Source organism: Pelobates fuscus, chromosome 4 (genome assembly GCF_036172605.1).
Source record: "Pelobates fuscus isolate aPelFus1 chromosome 4, aPelFus1.pri, whole genome shotgun sequence".
Taxonomy (NCBI): Eukaryota; Metazoa; Chordata; class Amphibia; order Anura; family Pelobatidae; genus Pelobates; species Pelobates fuscus.
In genome coordinates, this window is record NC_086320.1 from 374,926,658 (window position 1) to 374,945,343 (window position 18,686).

Sequence of the window (18,686 nt, forward strand, 5' to 3'; positions counted from 1 at the left end):
GTCAAAAGCCGCAGACAGGTCAAGGAGTAGATTTTTTTTTGCATCGGGTAGATCACTGGATACTTTGGTCAGTGCCGTTTACACAGAGTGCTTAGCGCAGAAACCAGACTGAAGCGGGTCTAGCAGATAGTTGGACTCGAGGAAATCTATCAATCTCACATACAATCTCGCATTCTTTCAAGGATCTTGGATACAAAAGGCAGTAGCGAGATAGGACGGTAGTTGGATGGGGAGTTAGGGTCAAGGTTGGGCTTCATTAGAATTGGGGTTACAGTTGCATGTTTGAAGGGCGATGGAAATATACCAGAGGAGAGAGAGAGCTGTAGAATTTTAGTGAGAGGTGGAGAAAGAGAAGAAGGCAGAGTACGGATGAGATGTGAGGGAATTGGATCTAGGGAGCAGGTGGTGGGGCAGGAGGACTGGAGCAGAGCAGAAACCTCTTCCAATGTAGCGGGTGCGAATGAACATAGAACAGCAGAGGGAGTGAAGTTAGGGGAAGTATTGTAAGGGGAAGAAGAAAGATGAGAGATCTCTTCCCTGATTTTAGAGATCTTGTCAGTGAAGTGAGTTGCAAAGTCTGAGGCAGTCAAGTTAGTAGGTGAAAGAGGAACAACAGGGCGAAGAAGAGAGTTAAATGTGTGAAATAGTCGTTTGGGTTCGCGAGAGAGTGTGGTTAGGAGGGTCTTTTGCAGAGGAAAGAGCCAAGCTGTATGAGCTGAGCATAAATTTATAGTGGAGAAAGTCAGATGCACAGTGAGACTTTCTCTAACAGCGTTTAGCAGTTCTGGAGCATTTTTGGAGGTATCGAGTGAGCTTGGTGTGCCAGGGTTGTTTTTGGGGGTACCTGCGGCGTTTAAATGTAGAAGGTGCCATGATGTCTAGTTGAGAGGAGAGGGTGGAATTGTAGAAGGAGGTTGCAGAACTAGGACAGGTGAGGTTTGAGATAGGTAAAAGGAGAGTTTGGAGATTAGTGGAAAAATGCTCTAGGTCAAGACATTGGAGGGTTCTTTGAGAGTGATGTTAAGACGGTGGTGTCAATTGGGTCTTTGGTATGCCAATGTCAAAAGTCAGCAGATGGTGGTCAGATAGAGGAAAAGGAATATTGGAGAGATTAGAGGCAGTACAGAGATTGGTGAAGGCGAGATCAAGAGTGTTTCCTGCTGTATGGGTTGCTAAATTGGACCATTGCGTAAGGCCAAAGCAGGAGGTTACAGAGAGCAGACGAGAAGCATCAGTGCAATTGGGGTTATTGATTGGGATATTGAAATCCCCAAGTATAGGGCAAGGAATGCTAGATGAGAAGAAGTGGGGAAGCCAGGAAGAAAAGTGCTCAATGAATTTACTAGGATAACCAGGGGGGGGGGCGGTAGATGATAGCAATTCTTAAAGGAGTTGGTTTAAATAGGCGGACAGTGTGAACTTCAAAAGAAGCATTTCTCAATGCTTTCCTATGGACGTTCTGCACGTTGAATGCGATTTTCGCATTCAGTGTCGCAGAAGCGCCTCTAGCGGCTGTCAGGAAGACAGCCACTAGAGGCTGGATTAACCCTGCAATGTAAACATAGCAGTTTCTCTGAAACTGCTATGTTTAATTCTGAAGGATAAAAATCTGAGGGACCTGGCACCCAGACCACTTCATTGAGCTGAAGTGGTCTGGGTGAGTATAGTGTCTCTTTAAATGTAGAAATGCATGAAATATACACAGAGTACAATAAAAGAGATAATTGAGCGTATTTAGGTAAATCTAATATATACCCCTGTAAAAGAATATTTTGACCTATACATTGAATACATAAGCAAATCCACACATGTATGAGTTAATATAGTACATTCTTCCACATGAGGAAACCATGGAAACATCCACATATATAGATATATATTGTATATGTTCCAATGCATCGGATGATATACTATACAAAACTATAATCATAAAATGAGTACACCTGCAAATAACATACGTAAACATTGAGCATAATGGATACAGATAAAATGTCATTGCTGTGCAATGTACTGGTCATATACAAAAATGAATGTACTATAATTCAGAATATTCTATCAGATGTGAAGAGAAGAGCTATCATTACCATAAGTAATATTACACGTAAAAGCAAAATACATTGCAATGAGAACAGAATGTGCAGGACTCCAGCAACACCACTGTACCATGAACCCAAGAATATCATGCATGCTCATTGTAACACATAAACAAACAGAAAAGCTACAATGACGTAAATAATGAAAGAGAAGATTCATGACTATAGGTCCTCATAAAAGGTGAATACATTAAACAAATTCTTGAGATTCCTAGCACACGAAAAGCTGCTAATTAATAGTCAGAACGCCAGCACAATGTCACGATCGTTGCATCCGGAATACATAGAGACATACTATTAACACACCACCAGATCTTGCATGGTAATATGAATCCTACACCAATAGACAACTAAAGTAAATAAGTAATAAGATAAAGTGATTAGATAGCATATACAAGGTTAAAACCAACTAATGGCACCCTTTGATGTGCTAAAACGTTCGGGGTTTAGTGGCACCTGTCCCGATAGGCTATTGATGGTAACATTATGACAGATTGACATATGGATTCTAAAATTTTCACTCAATTTTTTGTATGTTTATTATCCTATGTGTCCATAAAAAAAGTATCTATTATATTTTCAGTCGCTCTGTTGTGCATCACGGATTTTGTTTTTGTATAATTATTTTTGACAATTAGGGGAGTGTATACTTTGTTGTTAGGATCTAATGAGTTAGAGTGTACCCTCCTATTCAAAATGTTTGCTCCACGGCCTTAAAACTACAATAAAGTTTAAACTGCAGTCCTAATGAATAGGAATTAGTAATGAACTTGAGATGTAACTTAGCCAGCAAGTATTAATAGTCACTAAAACATCCAATTTAGTAGAGGTGTCATAGAGACCCGTTTAGGTCTACCAAAAGGGGTAGACCTAAATGGGAATGTACAAAGAATTGTATGTGTGACACTAACGTGTGTTTTATAAAGGCACGCTCACTTCAAGCAAAGGGGGGAACTCTCTGTTTTAACCCCTCAAGGACACATGACATGTGTGACATGTCATGATTCCCTTTTATTCCAGAAGTTTGGTCCTTAAGGGGTTAAAGGACACCAACAAATGATGATCTGCTAATTTGCAATTAATTAAATACTTATTAAATTACTCTAGCAGCTACTCTGTACATATCAAATTGTTTGCAAATATTTGCGTCAGTAATTAAAAAGGGTTGCAGGGTTCTACTTCATACCACTAATATGTAGCAGGAGTTTGTGGTCGCTGATCACTGTGTCAGGAAGAAATATTACTAATAAGAATGTGGTTAATACTGTAATATTGTGTAAGTTGTGCTTAAAGGGAACTTTATAAACATTCCAATTATGGAATTAAAATAGCTATCAGAATTAATTAGTGACACAAACAGAGATGAGCAGCACTATTTAAAGATCACACTTATTAACTGTGATAGGAAAACATGAAATGTATCATGTAAAACACATCAAGGGAATTTAGGCCATGTTAATACAAGTAACAATTACACACGCAGACGAATGATGTTCCCCAAGGATTCATTCGCCTGCTGTGGAAAGTACCACAAACGTCTTGTAGTGAATTATAGAACTCTGGCGACAAGCCTTTGATTTTATTTGTATTTCTTTTTTATTCCAGAAGTCTAGAAAATGAAACACAATCCATCTCATCTACCTAGGGAAACTGACCTTTATGCCATGCCTTGTCTAAATGTTTCTAAATGAATACTTAATTAATTTTACACAGTATAATGAGAGAGAGATATATCTAAGTTTTCTGCAGCATAATTTAGTTTAACTTGCCTTTTCAGTAAATGAAAGTGTGATGCTTGAGGACAAAGTAATTTATTAAGAGGGTCAGAGAAGGTTTCCAGTTTGGGTCCCCCTTGCTTAATTCTTCACACCTTATGGTTAATGGGGCCAGCCAAATTTATGGTTCCGGGGCCCCTGCCTAACCCCGGAACCCTAGCTGGTACATCAGCACCCCAGTGATACCTGTAGCAAGGTAAATGTATATTCTGGCTACGTATACTGACTGCACATAAGCCACAACTTCCTACTTAGTAATTAATTAACATATATAAAAAATATTTCCCATTGAGAACAAAGAACACTGGTTCATATCTGATTGCTTTATTGTGCAAAACTCTAAACAACAAAAACAAACAGAGCCTAAAAGAGATAAATCCTTCTCTCTCCGTCTCTTACATAAATTGACAAACTTTTTTTTTGCAGTGCACATATCTTCACTTTTGCATCGGTCTTCACCCGTCGAAGAAACACATTTCTTTGCCGGACCTTCATCCATTTCCTCTGCATCAATAAAGAGTGGTTCTAAAAATGACCCTTCTCCCCACTCCCAGTGTGCAGAAATATTTGCAGGTCAAACTACTTGTCCTCCAAGTGGATATGCAAAGGATAACATAATAAATTAACTTAAATTATGTTATTTTACATTTTATTTTTGTTACAACCCCTGATGTCAATGTATGCTTATGCTGATCTTCAATTCTCATACTTAGTTTTTTTTTCTGTTAAATCCAAAAAGTGGTTAACAAGCACATTTATTATCAATGAGTCTCAGAAAAAAACTATAAAGAAGTATTCAATTAATCAGGAGCACCTTGTTCTAAGCTGAACTTGTGAGAGTTAACAATAAATTCCAACATTGAAATCAGTCATATTGAACACAAATGTTGCGGTAGAATTGTTGATATATTTTTTTGGTCAGTTAATACGCGATCGAGATTTCTCCTCTATATCCTGCACTAATTACGGTCTATTGGGAGGGCAAATAGAGTGTTTCAGTTTTTGAATGGAGCTTTTAAACTTCCATTTTTTTCCCCAATCTTTAATCAAGAGAATGAAATATTCTTTTTGAGGCAAATCAGCTGTGATTCGGAAGGCTTGCTCTTTCATCTTGTCGTTCTCAGGGGTTATCCACTAAAATATTAAAATTCACATGCAAACACAAATCCCATTAATAATACACTTAATCTTTCAGACTTTTGGTACCAGATGTGATATCATATGGCTCATCCTGGTCCTGCTGGGAAGGAGTGGGGTGGCAGGTCTCCTTTGAATACAGAAACAATTTTCATCAAACTACGGAACTCGTTCCAGAATCCCATAAAATAGTCCGGAATCCCACTGAATTGTCCTGGTTTGGGTACTCTGTCCTGACAGTCTTTTTATAGATATATGACAGCTTGTTACCAAAAAGTGGAGCATTTGGAAATGTTTGTAGTTGAGCAATATCATTTCTTATCTTTCGCACTGTTCTCCAGTTGATCTCATGTCCTTGTGAGTGCTGATTACCTAACTCTCAACGTCTAGAGGGTTGTTCTAGTTACCTGGATCCTCTGCAATTTGTGACATTGATATCATCTTCCATTAAAAACTATTACAAGTAACTAAGGATAGTTTGGTCAGTGCTGCTAATGTTGGATTTGCCCTGCACTGCCTGCTGGGCTTAGCATACTTTCTGGATTCCCTTTAACAGAGTTTTCATTTGGTATGATGATGCAAAAGTTTGTTTATTTGGGTATAGTGAAAGCATGTGGTGCTGTAAACCAAGAAAGGGTTTAATCATGTAATATGGAAGCTGTAATTTAAGGTGAGATTCCATGGAGAATATGTCTACTACATGGAGTTCTGTAGTAAACCTGGTAAATATGTTGAAAGCTCTTTTGTAATCGCTGCAGAATAAGGTGTCGCTATATAAATAATATCTAATAATAATAATAATAATATGAGTGTCTAGTATTGTCAGAAAGAGCGCATTGTGAGAGTTCTTTCTCTGCTCTGCCTCCTTTGCTCTGCTCCTCTCTGCTTGCTCTGCTCCTTTGTGCTTGCTACGCTTAATACATACACACCCATACACACACACTGCCTAATACATACACCCATACACACACACTGCCTAATACATACACCCATACACACACACTGCCTAATACATACACCCATACACACACACTGCCTAATACATACACCCATACACGCACACTGCCTAATACATACACCCATACACGCACACTGCCTAATACATCCATCCATACACACACACTGCCAAATACATCCATCCATACATGCACACTGCCTAATACATCCATCCATACACACACACTGCCTAATACATACACCCATACACGCACACTGCCTAATACATACACCCATACACACACACTGCCTAATACATCCATCCATACACACACACTGCCTAATACATCCATCCATACACACACACTGCCTAATACATCCATCCATACACGCACACTGCCTAATACATCAATCCATACACACACACTGCCTAATACATACACACCCATACACGCACACTGCCTAATACATACACACCCATACACACACACTGCCTAATACATACACCCATACACACACACTGCCTAATACATACACACCCATACACACACACTGCCTAATACATACACCCATACACACACACTGCCTAATACATACACCCATACACACACACTGCCTAATACATACTCCCATACACTCACACTGCCTAATACATACACACCCATACACGCACACTGCCTAATACATCCATCCATACACACACACTGCCTAATACATACACCCATACACACACACTGCCTAATACATACACACCCATACACACACACTGCCTAATACATACACACCCATACACACACACTGCCTAATACATACACCCATACACACACACTGCCTAATACATCCATCCATACACACACACTGCCTAATACATATACACCCATACACTCACACTGCCTAATACATACACACCCATACACACACACTGCCTAATACATACACCCATACACACACACTGCCTAATACATCCATCCATACACACACACTGCCTAATACATACACACCCATACACACACACTGCCTAATACATACACCCATACACACACACTGCCTAATACATCCATCCATACACACACACTGCCTAATACATATACACCCATACACTCACACTGCCTAATACATACACACCCATACACACACACTGCCTAATACATACACCCATACACACACACTGCCTAATACATCCATCCATACACACACACTGCCTAAGACATACACCCATACACACACTGCCTAATACATACACACCCATACACACACACTGCCTAATACATACACACCCATTCACACACACTGCCTAATACATACACCCATACACACACACTGCCTAATACATACACACCCATACACACACACTGCCTAATACATACACCCATACACACACACTGCCTAATACATACACACCCATACACGCACACTGCCTAATACATCCATCCATACACACACACTGCCTAATACATACACCCATACACACACACTGCCTAATACATACACACCCATACACACACACTGCCTAATACATACACACCCATACACACACACTGCCTAATACATACACCCATACACACACACTGCCTAATACATCCATCCATACACACACACTGCCTAATACATATACACCCATACACTCACACTGCCTAATACATACACACCCATACACACACACTGCCTAATACATACACCCATACACACACACTGCCTAATACATCCATCCATACACACACACTGCCTAATACATACACACCCATACACACACACTGCCTAATACATACACCCATACACACACACTGCCTAATACATCCATCCATACACACACACTGCCTAATACATATACACCCATACACTCACACTGCCTAATACATACACACCCATACACACACACTGCCTAATACATACACCCATACACACACACTGCCTAATACATCCATCCATACACACACACTGCCTAAGACATACACCCATACACACACTGCCTAATACATACACACCCATACACACACACTGCCTAATACATACACACCCATTCACACACACTGCCTAATACATACACCCATACACACACACTGCCTAATACATATACACGCACACTGCCTAATACATACACCAATACACGCACACTGCCTAATACATACACACCCATACACGCACACTGCCTAATACATACACACCCATACACGCACACTGCCTAATACATACACCAATACACGCACACTGCCTAATACATACACCCATGCACGCACACTGCCTAATACATACACCCATACACACACACTGCCTAATACATACACACCCATACACGCACACTGCCTAATACATCCATCCATACACACACTGCCTAATACATACACACCCATACACGCACACTGCCTAATACATACACACCCATACACGCACACTGCCTAATACATACACACCCATACACACACACTGCCTAATACATACACACCCATACACACACACTGCCTAATACATACACCCATACACACACACTGCCTAATACATACACCAAAACACGCACACTGCCTAATACATACACACCCATACACACACACTGCCTAATACATCCATCCAGACACACACACTGCCTAATACATACACCCATACACGCACACTGCCTAATACATACACACCCATGCACGCACACTGCCTAATACATACACCCATACACAAACACTGCCTAATACATACACCCATACACGCACACTGCCTAATACATACACACCCATACACGCACACTGCCTAATACATCCATCCATACACGCACACTGCCTAATACATACACACCCATACACGCACACTGCCTAATACATAACCAATACACGCACACTGCCTAATACATACACACCCATACACACACACTGCCTAATACATCCATCCATACACACACACTGCCTAATACATACACCCATACATGCACACTGCCTATTACATACACCCATACACGCACACTGCCTAATACATCCATCCATACATATATACACACACACTGCCTAATACATACACCCATACACACACACTGCCTAATACATACACCCATAAACGCACACTGCCTAATACATACGCACACTGCCTAATACATCCATCCATACACACACACTGCCTAATACATACACCAATACACGCACACTGCCTAATACATCCATCCATACATCTATACACACATATTACCTGATACATACACACCCATACACGCAAACTGCCTAATACATACACCCATAAACGCACACTGCTTAATACATACACCAATACACGCACACTGCCTAATACATACACCAATACACGCACACTGCCTAATACATCCATCCATACATCTAGACACACATATTACCTGATACATACACACCCATAAACGCACACTGCCTAATACATCCATCCATACATGTATACACACATATTACCTAATACATACACACCCATAAACGCACACTGCCTAATACATCCATCCATACATCTATACACACATATTACCTGGTACATACACACCCATAAACGCACACTGCCTAATACATCCATCCATACATCTATACACACATATTACCTAATACATACACACCCATAAACGCACACTGCCTAATACATACACCCATAAATGCACACTGCCTAATACATCCATCCATACATCTATACACACATATTACCTAATACATACACACCCATAAACGCACACTGCCTAATACATACACCCATAAACGCACGCTGCCAAATACATACACCCATAAACGCACACTGCCTAATACATACACCCATAAACGCACACTGCCTAATACATACACCCATAAACGCACACTGCCTAATACATACACCAATACACACACACTGCCTAATACATCCATCCATACACATATACATCTATACACACATATTGCCAAATACATACACACATATTGCCCAATACATATACACATATTGCCTAATAAATACACACCCATAAATGCACATTGCCTAATACATACACCCATACACACACACTGCCTAATACATCCATCCATACACATATACATCTATACACACATATTGCCTAGTACATACACACATGTTGCCTAATACATACACACCCATAAACGCACATTGCCTAATACATACACCCATACACACATACATCTATACATACATATTGCCCAATACATACACACATATTGCCTAATACATACACACCCATAAATGCACACTGCCTAATACATCCATCCATACACCTATACATCTATACACACATGCTGCCCAATACATACACACATATTGCCTAATACATATACACAGCTCCCTCTGCCCCCTCCCCCACCTAGTAATACCCCTGCTGCCTGATTGTCGGAAAAACATTGCACCATATGACCTGACCATGATTGACCCCAGGCCGAGGCTGCAGCCACAATGGGCTATCGTTTAAACAATGCCGAAGTCTGATTAAAGGCTTCCAGAGTCTTGGTTTCAGGTGGCCAACTGCCCCACGACCATTTATTACCACAAACTGCTGCAAAACCAGTGGTAGCAGCTGCATCAGACCAGAGCATTCGGGGAACTGTTGGTAATAGGGGGTATGAACATAGATCTCCCATTCCACTGTCATAGGAATTTCTGCCACATCTGCAAATCTGCAGTGGCCTGGGGTTTAACCCCTTAAGGACACATGACATTCCCTATTATTCCAGAAGTTTGGTCCTTAAGGGGTTAAGAGAAACCCTACTGTCCTCGGAGGGAAGACGTGGTAACAAACAGAGGAGCCATGAAATTAATTACCTACCCTGAGGAATGATTCTCATTGCAAAATTTAACGATCCTAGCAACGACTGTAATTCTTTACGACTACAGGAACCAAGTCTTATTTGAAAGGCACTGAACCCACAAGTACCCGCATTAAAATTGTTGCATATTTGTGATTTCCCCCAAAATACAATAGGTCTGCCAAGCTTATCCTTTATAACTCTCTCCGGACTGGTTGGTAAACCAGGGGTTTATTTGAAAGCAAAATGCCTACAGAACAACTCTGTATCCAATTTACTCCAGTTTGTGACCGTAATAAACTGGGACAGAGTTGCAGCTGCTTTGACCGAGGATGACCTGTGATAATCATAAAAGGCATAGCCACCGTATTTATGTCCCAGGTCCACCAGCTTGTGCAAGTATGTGTTGAATTCCTCCCTCCTTAGAGGAAAGTTAGTACACACAACATCCCTATTATTCCCAAACGCCTCTACGAATTCCAGAATAGTGAGCTTCTTACGGAGTCTGGGATCTCTGACTTTCAGAACTACAGACAGTTCACCATAGGAATAAGTTTTATTTTCCACGATATCCTGGGAAGCAATAAGAAGGGAAACCAAATTCACGTCTTTGCGTTCTAGGATATGAGGAGGAACAATGTGTTCTGGTGTAATCATCGGTGTATCTACAGGGGATAAAGGAACTGTAACATTACCCTGTTGTGTAGCAGCCGGATCAGGTAGACCCATAACCTCCATCAAACTCGGGGTAACTACCACATTGCCAGACTCTAGTTTATCGAGTCTATCGCTAACTTGGCCTATAGATGACAAAAGTGAAACCATCACTGCATGTAAATCAGGCATGTCGTTCTTGCTAGATCCTTCACCAGTGCCCTGGTTGTCCGTGTTTGTCTGCATTAATCTAAACAACTCGGCTTTCCTGGCTGTTGCAGGAAAAGGGGCACTTTGTTTACTAAGTTTCGCTTGAATGCGTGAAATAGTCCATGATCTAATTGAAGATGAACTGTCTGAATCACGTCTCCTAGATGGTGAACCAGACCTAGCTGGATTGCTAGGGAGTGAAAGATCATCTCCCCCTTCTGGGACTTGCAACATTCTAGAATAAAATGTGAAAATTAGAATACCGTAACTTAGGGTACTGGCTACTAACTAGTGCCAAGTGGTGACAAATTCACTACGTGGTGACAGGTGAGGCCTTACTAATGCCAAGCAGCTTAAGGGGCTCTATCTTTGAGTTGGACCGATGGACCACTATGCTGAGGCTTAGAAGGTCTTGGAAAGCTAAATATGGTTCTTAATTTCCCATTAGGGGAATATCTATAAATTGTGATTTTTCAAACTTTATTTTAACCCTTACCCCAAGGGTTATGGTTAGAATAGAGTGTGAGAGAGGTTAGAATCACTTACCTAACCCTAATTTTAACTCTTACTTAACCCTTAATGTCCCGTGTGCCTAAGCTTAGTGAATGCCTTAACTAGAATGAAAGTGTAAAACTAGCTTTACTTACCTTCCAGGACCTGGCTGTGGAGGAGTAGCAGGAGTGCTAGCATGCATGTGCAGCACAGGATCCAGCTGATTTCCCTTACCGGAAGTGACGAGGGTAGGGGATTTTCACAGGTAGTGAAATTTGATAGAACACCGGCTTTTGCTCACTGTTTTTAAAACGGAAAACCACAGGAAATTAGATACCGCTGCTGGTATCTCTGTTATTCCCCTCTAACTGTCAGAGCTGAAAGCCGCATGTGGGGCTGGCGATGTCCCGGGGTGAACACCGTCTTGTGCAGTGAGTGGTACTTGCAGTCTGATCGGTACTTGTAATATTGTTGAGCAGGCAAGAGAGCAGCTCCCTATCAGCATAACCCAGGACCCGGAAGTGACCGACACGAACTGCCTAAGATGAAGGCGGAGTCTGGAGATGGTAGGGTGTCCTTTAACTGCACTAGCCCCTCCCACAACTTCAGACGCCGCCTTTACATATATATATATTTTTTTTTTTCTCCACGACGATGCATATATTGGCTGCTATATAACATCCTACCACTGATTAAATTACACTGCTGCTGTTCTTGGTTACACCAGTAATTATTTTATTTTAGCTTGCAGAGTATTTGTATGTATGATCACATGACATACTATGTTGACTTATAGGCACCTTTATATTGGATCACTGGGTTAGGAAGATCCTACAAGTTGATGAGCTCTTTACCATTAAGTTGTATGTGAGGTGCAATAACATCATACACCCTAACCGACATTGTTGTAATATTATTTCCATTTGAATGATTTGGTCTTTAATGATTGTAAAACTGAGATTGGGATCCTGTTCTGTGCAGCGATGAAACAACACAAGAGCTTTTCAGGACAATAGATCAACGGTATGTCTGGAGGAAGAAGAATGAAGCACAAGCTGAAAAGAACACTCTGCCTACAGTTAAGCATGGTGGTGGCTTGGTCATGCTCTTGGGCTGCTTTGCTTGATCATTCTCTTGGCACTGAAAACTTGCAACGTGTGTAAGGCAAGATGGTTTCATTAAGGTATCAGGAAATCCTAGGAGATTGAATCTGCTAACAAGACGATGATCCCAAGAATACTTCAAATTCAAGACTAGGTTGCAGAAAAAGTTATGGAAAATTCTACAGTGGCCATCACAGTCAACTGACTTGAACCTCATAGAAAATTTTGGGTGGGGTTTGAAGAAGGTGGATGCAGCATGCATACTCGAGAATATTACTGAACTGGAGGCCATTGATCTAGAATGCTGCCTGAAGCTGGTGTCTGGCTAGGCATCTTGTCATAACAGGTCATAACAGCAACAGGGAGCTCTACTTAGTACTAAAGATGCTTGCCATGAAGAGGGTTGAATAATTTTGAGAATGGAGAAGTCATTCTAAGTTGCAAATTTTGATTACAACTGTATTAAAAGTCAAGCTGGCAAATGTATATCTTTAATATCTCTATATTAAGTATTTAAACATTATCCAGTGCATTAAAGTCAAATCTGTGTTAGATTTAATTAAGCGTAGTACATTTAGGAGATGGAATTATAATGATATACACATTTACTTCATTACTTTTATTAATTTATATAATTATTATTGGCAAATTAAAATTTGACCTGAAAAGGCAAGGATTCTAAAAATATCAGTTTAGGACTATTTCTCGTGTTTCCGATTGTGACCGAGGCTATGTTTGTGTATAAACAGTTATGCAAATCTACAACCTCATTAAGATAATTAAAAAAGAATCCAGCAAGTTCATAGTTCCAGCCTCCACTCTGAACCAAAAATCATTCCCAAAGCAGCGTGAATTAAATATTTGCTATAAGTTTACAGTCTGTGGCAATACAACAAGTGCAGAAGGGTCTCTGATGGTTTCACAGACAAATTATATTTAAATGCACAATGTTTGCAGACTGAGAAAATATACAACTTTGTACACATTGGACAATATCGACAATGAAACTGTAGTAACATACAAAAAAATAGGCTACAGTGGTTATGGTGCTTGGAGTGCCCCTTTACAGACCAGACTGTTAGGATGGCATTGATCCTTAAGGGGATTACGTTATTTGAGAGTTATTCTCAGTAAAAATTAATTTATATTTGTTTAATTATTTATTTTGAATTGTATCTGATTCAGTATGATTTTTCTAATTTTAACCTATTTTCATAAAACATATTGTATGCTAAAAAAAATCTGAAAGATTAATTTACTCCTAAAACAGAAATGAATTTATGAATTAAATACAAAGTCTAAAATTACAGCTCTCGAAATACTATAATGCTCTAAAAGAGGACAGCAGAAATGTTAGTTTGATTTAAAAAAATTAATATAAAAATATAATCTATAAGAGCAATCGTGAAACTATTGTTCCTTGTTTTTAATTGAAGTGACACAATTATGCATTTTTTTAACGCAAAGGTATTTTAACATATTCTTCAGATCTTTTTTATCAAAGAAAGATGAGTGCAGCATATTTTACCATTAATCACTATGTAGACATTTCTTTGTTCATTCCTTCCAGATAGGTATGGAACCCGTGCCTGTATTTTACATTTCAAAGAAACACTAAATTAGTAGCTTTTCATAATGACGCCATTTTATTAAGACTTTTTAACATTTGGGTTTATTTTTTTTTTTCAAGAGGATTACTTTGGTTTCTTGTTAAAATCTGTTTCATTTATTTTTTTTAGGTTGTATTTATAATGTTTAAGGATCTATTAATAGTCTAAGGCTAAATTTTAATTGAGTTTTAAAGATATTAAGCCCTGCTTTAGTTTGACTTGAAGGGTTGCTTTATGCAAGATGTAAAAAAGTTTCAGAGTCTCGTTTTAAGTTGAAACTATTTTAATCTATAAGTGACCAAGATGTAACATAATCGAAGAAACTATCTAATTGTATTTGTCTGTCTGTTTTTCTGTTTGTCTTCCTGTTTGTCTCTCCATCCCTCCATCAATCTATTCATTCATGTTCCAGTTTCTTTGAGATGGTGGGAGGTACAGCTCTCCTGCTTCTGATATTTTCAGCTGCCATCACTATTGTGGCTAGGGAAGAGCAGGGTGATAGGACCACTCTGTCTCCACAGCACCCTGTCATGTCATAAAATGATGTTAGTTTCATTCAGGAGTAGGCAACCACCCGCACTCTAGACATCGTGAACTGCATCACCCGATGCTTTGCCAGAATTATGACTGTAAGAGAATTATCGGAGATGTAGTCCATGACGCGTGGAGTGCTAAAGGTTGACTAACCTTGGTCTAGGTGAGGGTCTCTTATCAATCCATAGTTAACACTATAGATGTAGACTCACTCATTGGGTCTGCTGTTGTTCTAGCAGTCAAGCAAGTCTAGAATCTCACTTTGTGTCCAACAATGGTTTGCTACAATAGCCCACTTGTCATCAGATTGCCCTGGTTGCCTAACATTTGATGCAGGCCTTGTTAATCGAATCAACATCCAAACAGGCATGACTCTCTGGGTTCATGTGACTTTCATATCATTGAGATATCTGATATGTGAGATAATAAATAATTATCAGTCTTGCCCAAGGACACATGCCAGCCTATAAACTGGTTGAGATCGATAAAATAAGTGTCACTGGGCTGTGGTAAAGAGTTATTTTTCCCTTGTTATGTGATAGCAATGCTTGAAATTGATTCAAGTGATAATAAAGAGTAGGATAATATGTAACAGTTTTATCATGCATTATTGAAAATGCCTTCTTCTGTTGGCCATGTGAGTTCCGCTGGTGGATTAGTGCTCAAAAGAAAAAAAAAAAAATATTTTGCTTCTCTGTTGGGCATCTCTGAATCTCTTTCATTGTATGAATTACTGGACCATTTAGAGAAGCAGAAGTAATCTATACGGTTTATAAATGCACAGCAGCCCTTCATATGCTCATTTTTATGATAATAAAGTCAAGACCTCGATGAGCAAAGGATCAAAACCATTAAAGAGATACTCAAATGTCTAGGTATACAAGGCACTGTGATTGGATCAGGCCACCACTTCTGATGATGTCAGCAGACCGCTTGTTTTTCTGAGGCAAACAGCATGCAGAGTTACAGCTTCAGGCTTGAATACAGTAAGATTTTCACTATATTTATGGAGGCATGAGGGGCCCAGGGGGGCTAGATGGTGGTGTTTACACTATAGGGTCAGGAATACATGTTTGTGTTCCTGACCCAATAGTGATCATTTAAGTATAAACACCAGAAACAATGCTATACATACTAATAATAAAAGCAAAACAGGCACGAGAACGTACAAGAACTCAGATTTGTAATTTGTCATTTGTAATTTATTCTGTAAAAGACACATTCTTGAAACACATGAGATTTAATCAACAATCGAGAGATAAAAAATATATAGGGATCATGGTATTCCCAGATCTCTCTTTATAAGATAAAACAAATATAAGCTATAGATGGGCGTTCCCAACCAAATTAATAATTTTTCACAACAGGAAAAGCTTTTAGTCAAAGATCCTTTGGAAGATATTCCAAGATTAAAAAATATAGGCATTCAGGACAAGACAATAATATCATGCTTTGTTTCTTGCTTCTCCCAAGTTATTGGGTTATTATATCTATAGCTAGTCCTAGACTGATTATATAGAGTGCCCTAATATGTATTAAAAAAAAATATTATATTCACTAATTTCTATATACAAGTGTTGGATAATTATATTATCATTATTTAAATTTGATTTGGGAGCTTTTTGGTTACTATTTTTTCTTGATTTAAGATGACGATATGCACCTTAGTTAAAATTGGTAAAACAAAATGCATTATTATATTATTATTATTATAAGATATTGCACTTTATATCACTATATTTCAACACATTATTCATTTTAAAGATTGAAATTATTAAAAATATTTGAAATACTAAGCAAGTTACTTAGTCTCTAATTAGAGACTGTCACGGGTGGTGGTCCAAAGACCGGGACTCCTGTGTGCCTGATGATAAAGATGGGAGTCTCAGCTGGGAAATGGACAATCAGGGTCTGGTGCAGGGTAACCACATGCCCCCTGGTGTTGAGCACCAGGGTTTGTGCAGTCACATACCAGAGCCCTGATGCAGCTTTAGCGGAAGCCAGGAGCTATATGATATGCTCAGACTCCCATCTTCATCATCAGGCACACAGGTGTCCCGGTCTTCGGACCGCCACTCATGACAGATGCTGATATAAGCAGATATGCATCCAGGACTAGAAACAAGGCAAGACTAGAACAGGCACCAAACAAGAGAACAAGACAAGACTAGAAGAAACCAGAACCAGAGCAGGACAGAAAGCAGAACCCAGAACATGTACACAAGACATGAGGGAAACAAGAACACGACTGTACTGGGAACTGGGAATACAAGACAAAATAAAACAAGACAAGAGATACAAGACAAAACAAGAGGAGACATAACTAAGAACTATATATGTAATAAACATTGGAGCTTTATACATACATAATTGGCCAAGATGTATGCAGCCCACCACTGCGCCAAAGTACTCCAAGTATGGTGGGTCCTAACTGCCTAGCTATGCATGACTAAATAAACAACAATAAAACACACACAGCACTTACCTGCAAAAAAGGAGCAGAGGAAATGAGTCTACTGCTTGCAGGAACAGACTGAAACAAATAGGATTAATGGCAAAGGAATGGGTGTGGCAACAAAAAAAACATTTAAAGGAAGCCAGGAGACTGGGAATTCCAGGAACACAGTAAAGGAAGGAACCCAGAAAACCCAGCATAAAGAAAACCAGACATGGAATAGAAAACCAGAAAAATCAAGAAAAACTAAACAAGAATTGTGAAAAGAGTACTGGATCCCAGAAGCCAAGGCCAGACATCTCCGCAGAATGGAACAGGACGTGACAGAGACTACTTTTGATAAAAAACAAAATAGTGACTGAAATGATCTAATAACCTTTTATTTAACTCTGGGTAAAATAAAAACTTTTAGATACATTTTAAGTAATAATTAGACAACTCAAATAGAGTTTTCTTATTTGATATTTGAAGTAACTCTATAGTCACTACATTTGTACTGACTTTAGATGTCATATCTATAACTGAACTTAAATTGAGAGAATTTTTTGAAATGTATCACTTTGTTCTTTGACCTTAAAACAGGATAGAATTTTATAGCAACATATTATTAACAGTTTGTTATTGTAATTTGAGGTATTTACACTATTATTATAATAACACGTAGTCGCTTTAGAGATGGAAACTATAATATCACTTGAATCTTTGAAATGTAAAAATAATTAATAATTAAATCCCAAAACGATTTCTTCTCAATATGATCTTTTAATAAAATAATCCACACATAATTACAAGTTTGTGTCGTTTTGATATTTAGAGCTATTGTAAATGTGTTAATCTAACAACTGGCTTAGCATTCATATAATAAACCTTAGAGATTAAATATTCTATAACGTTAGGTGGGTTAAACAGAACGTTATGATAGACATGTTTATTATTAATAACATTGCTTCTGGTTTTAGAATCTACATATGA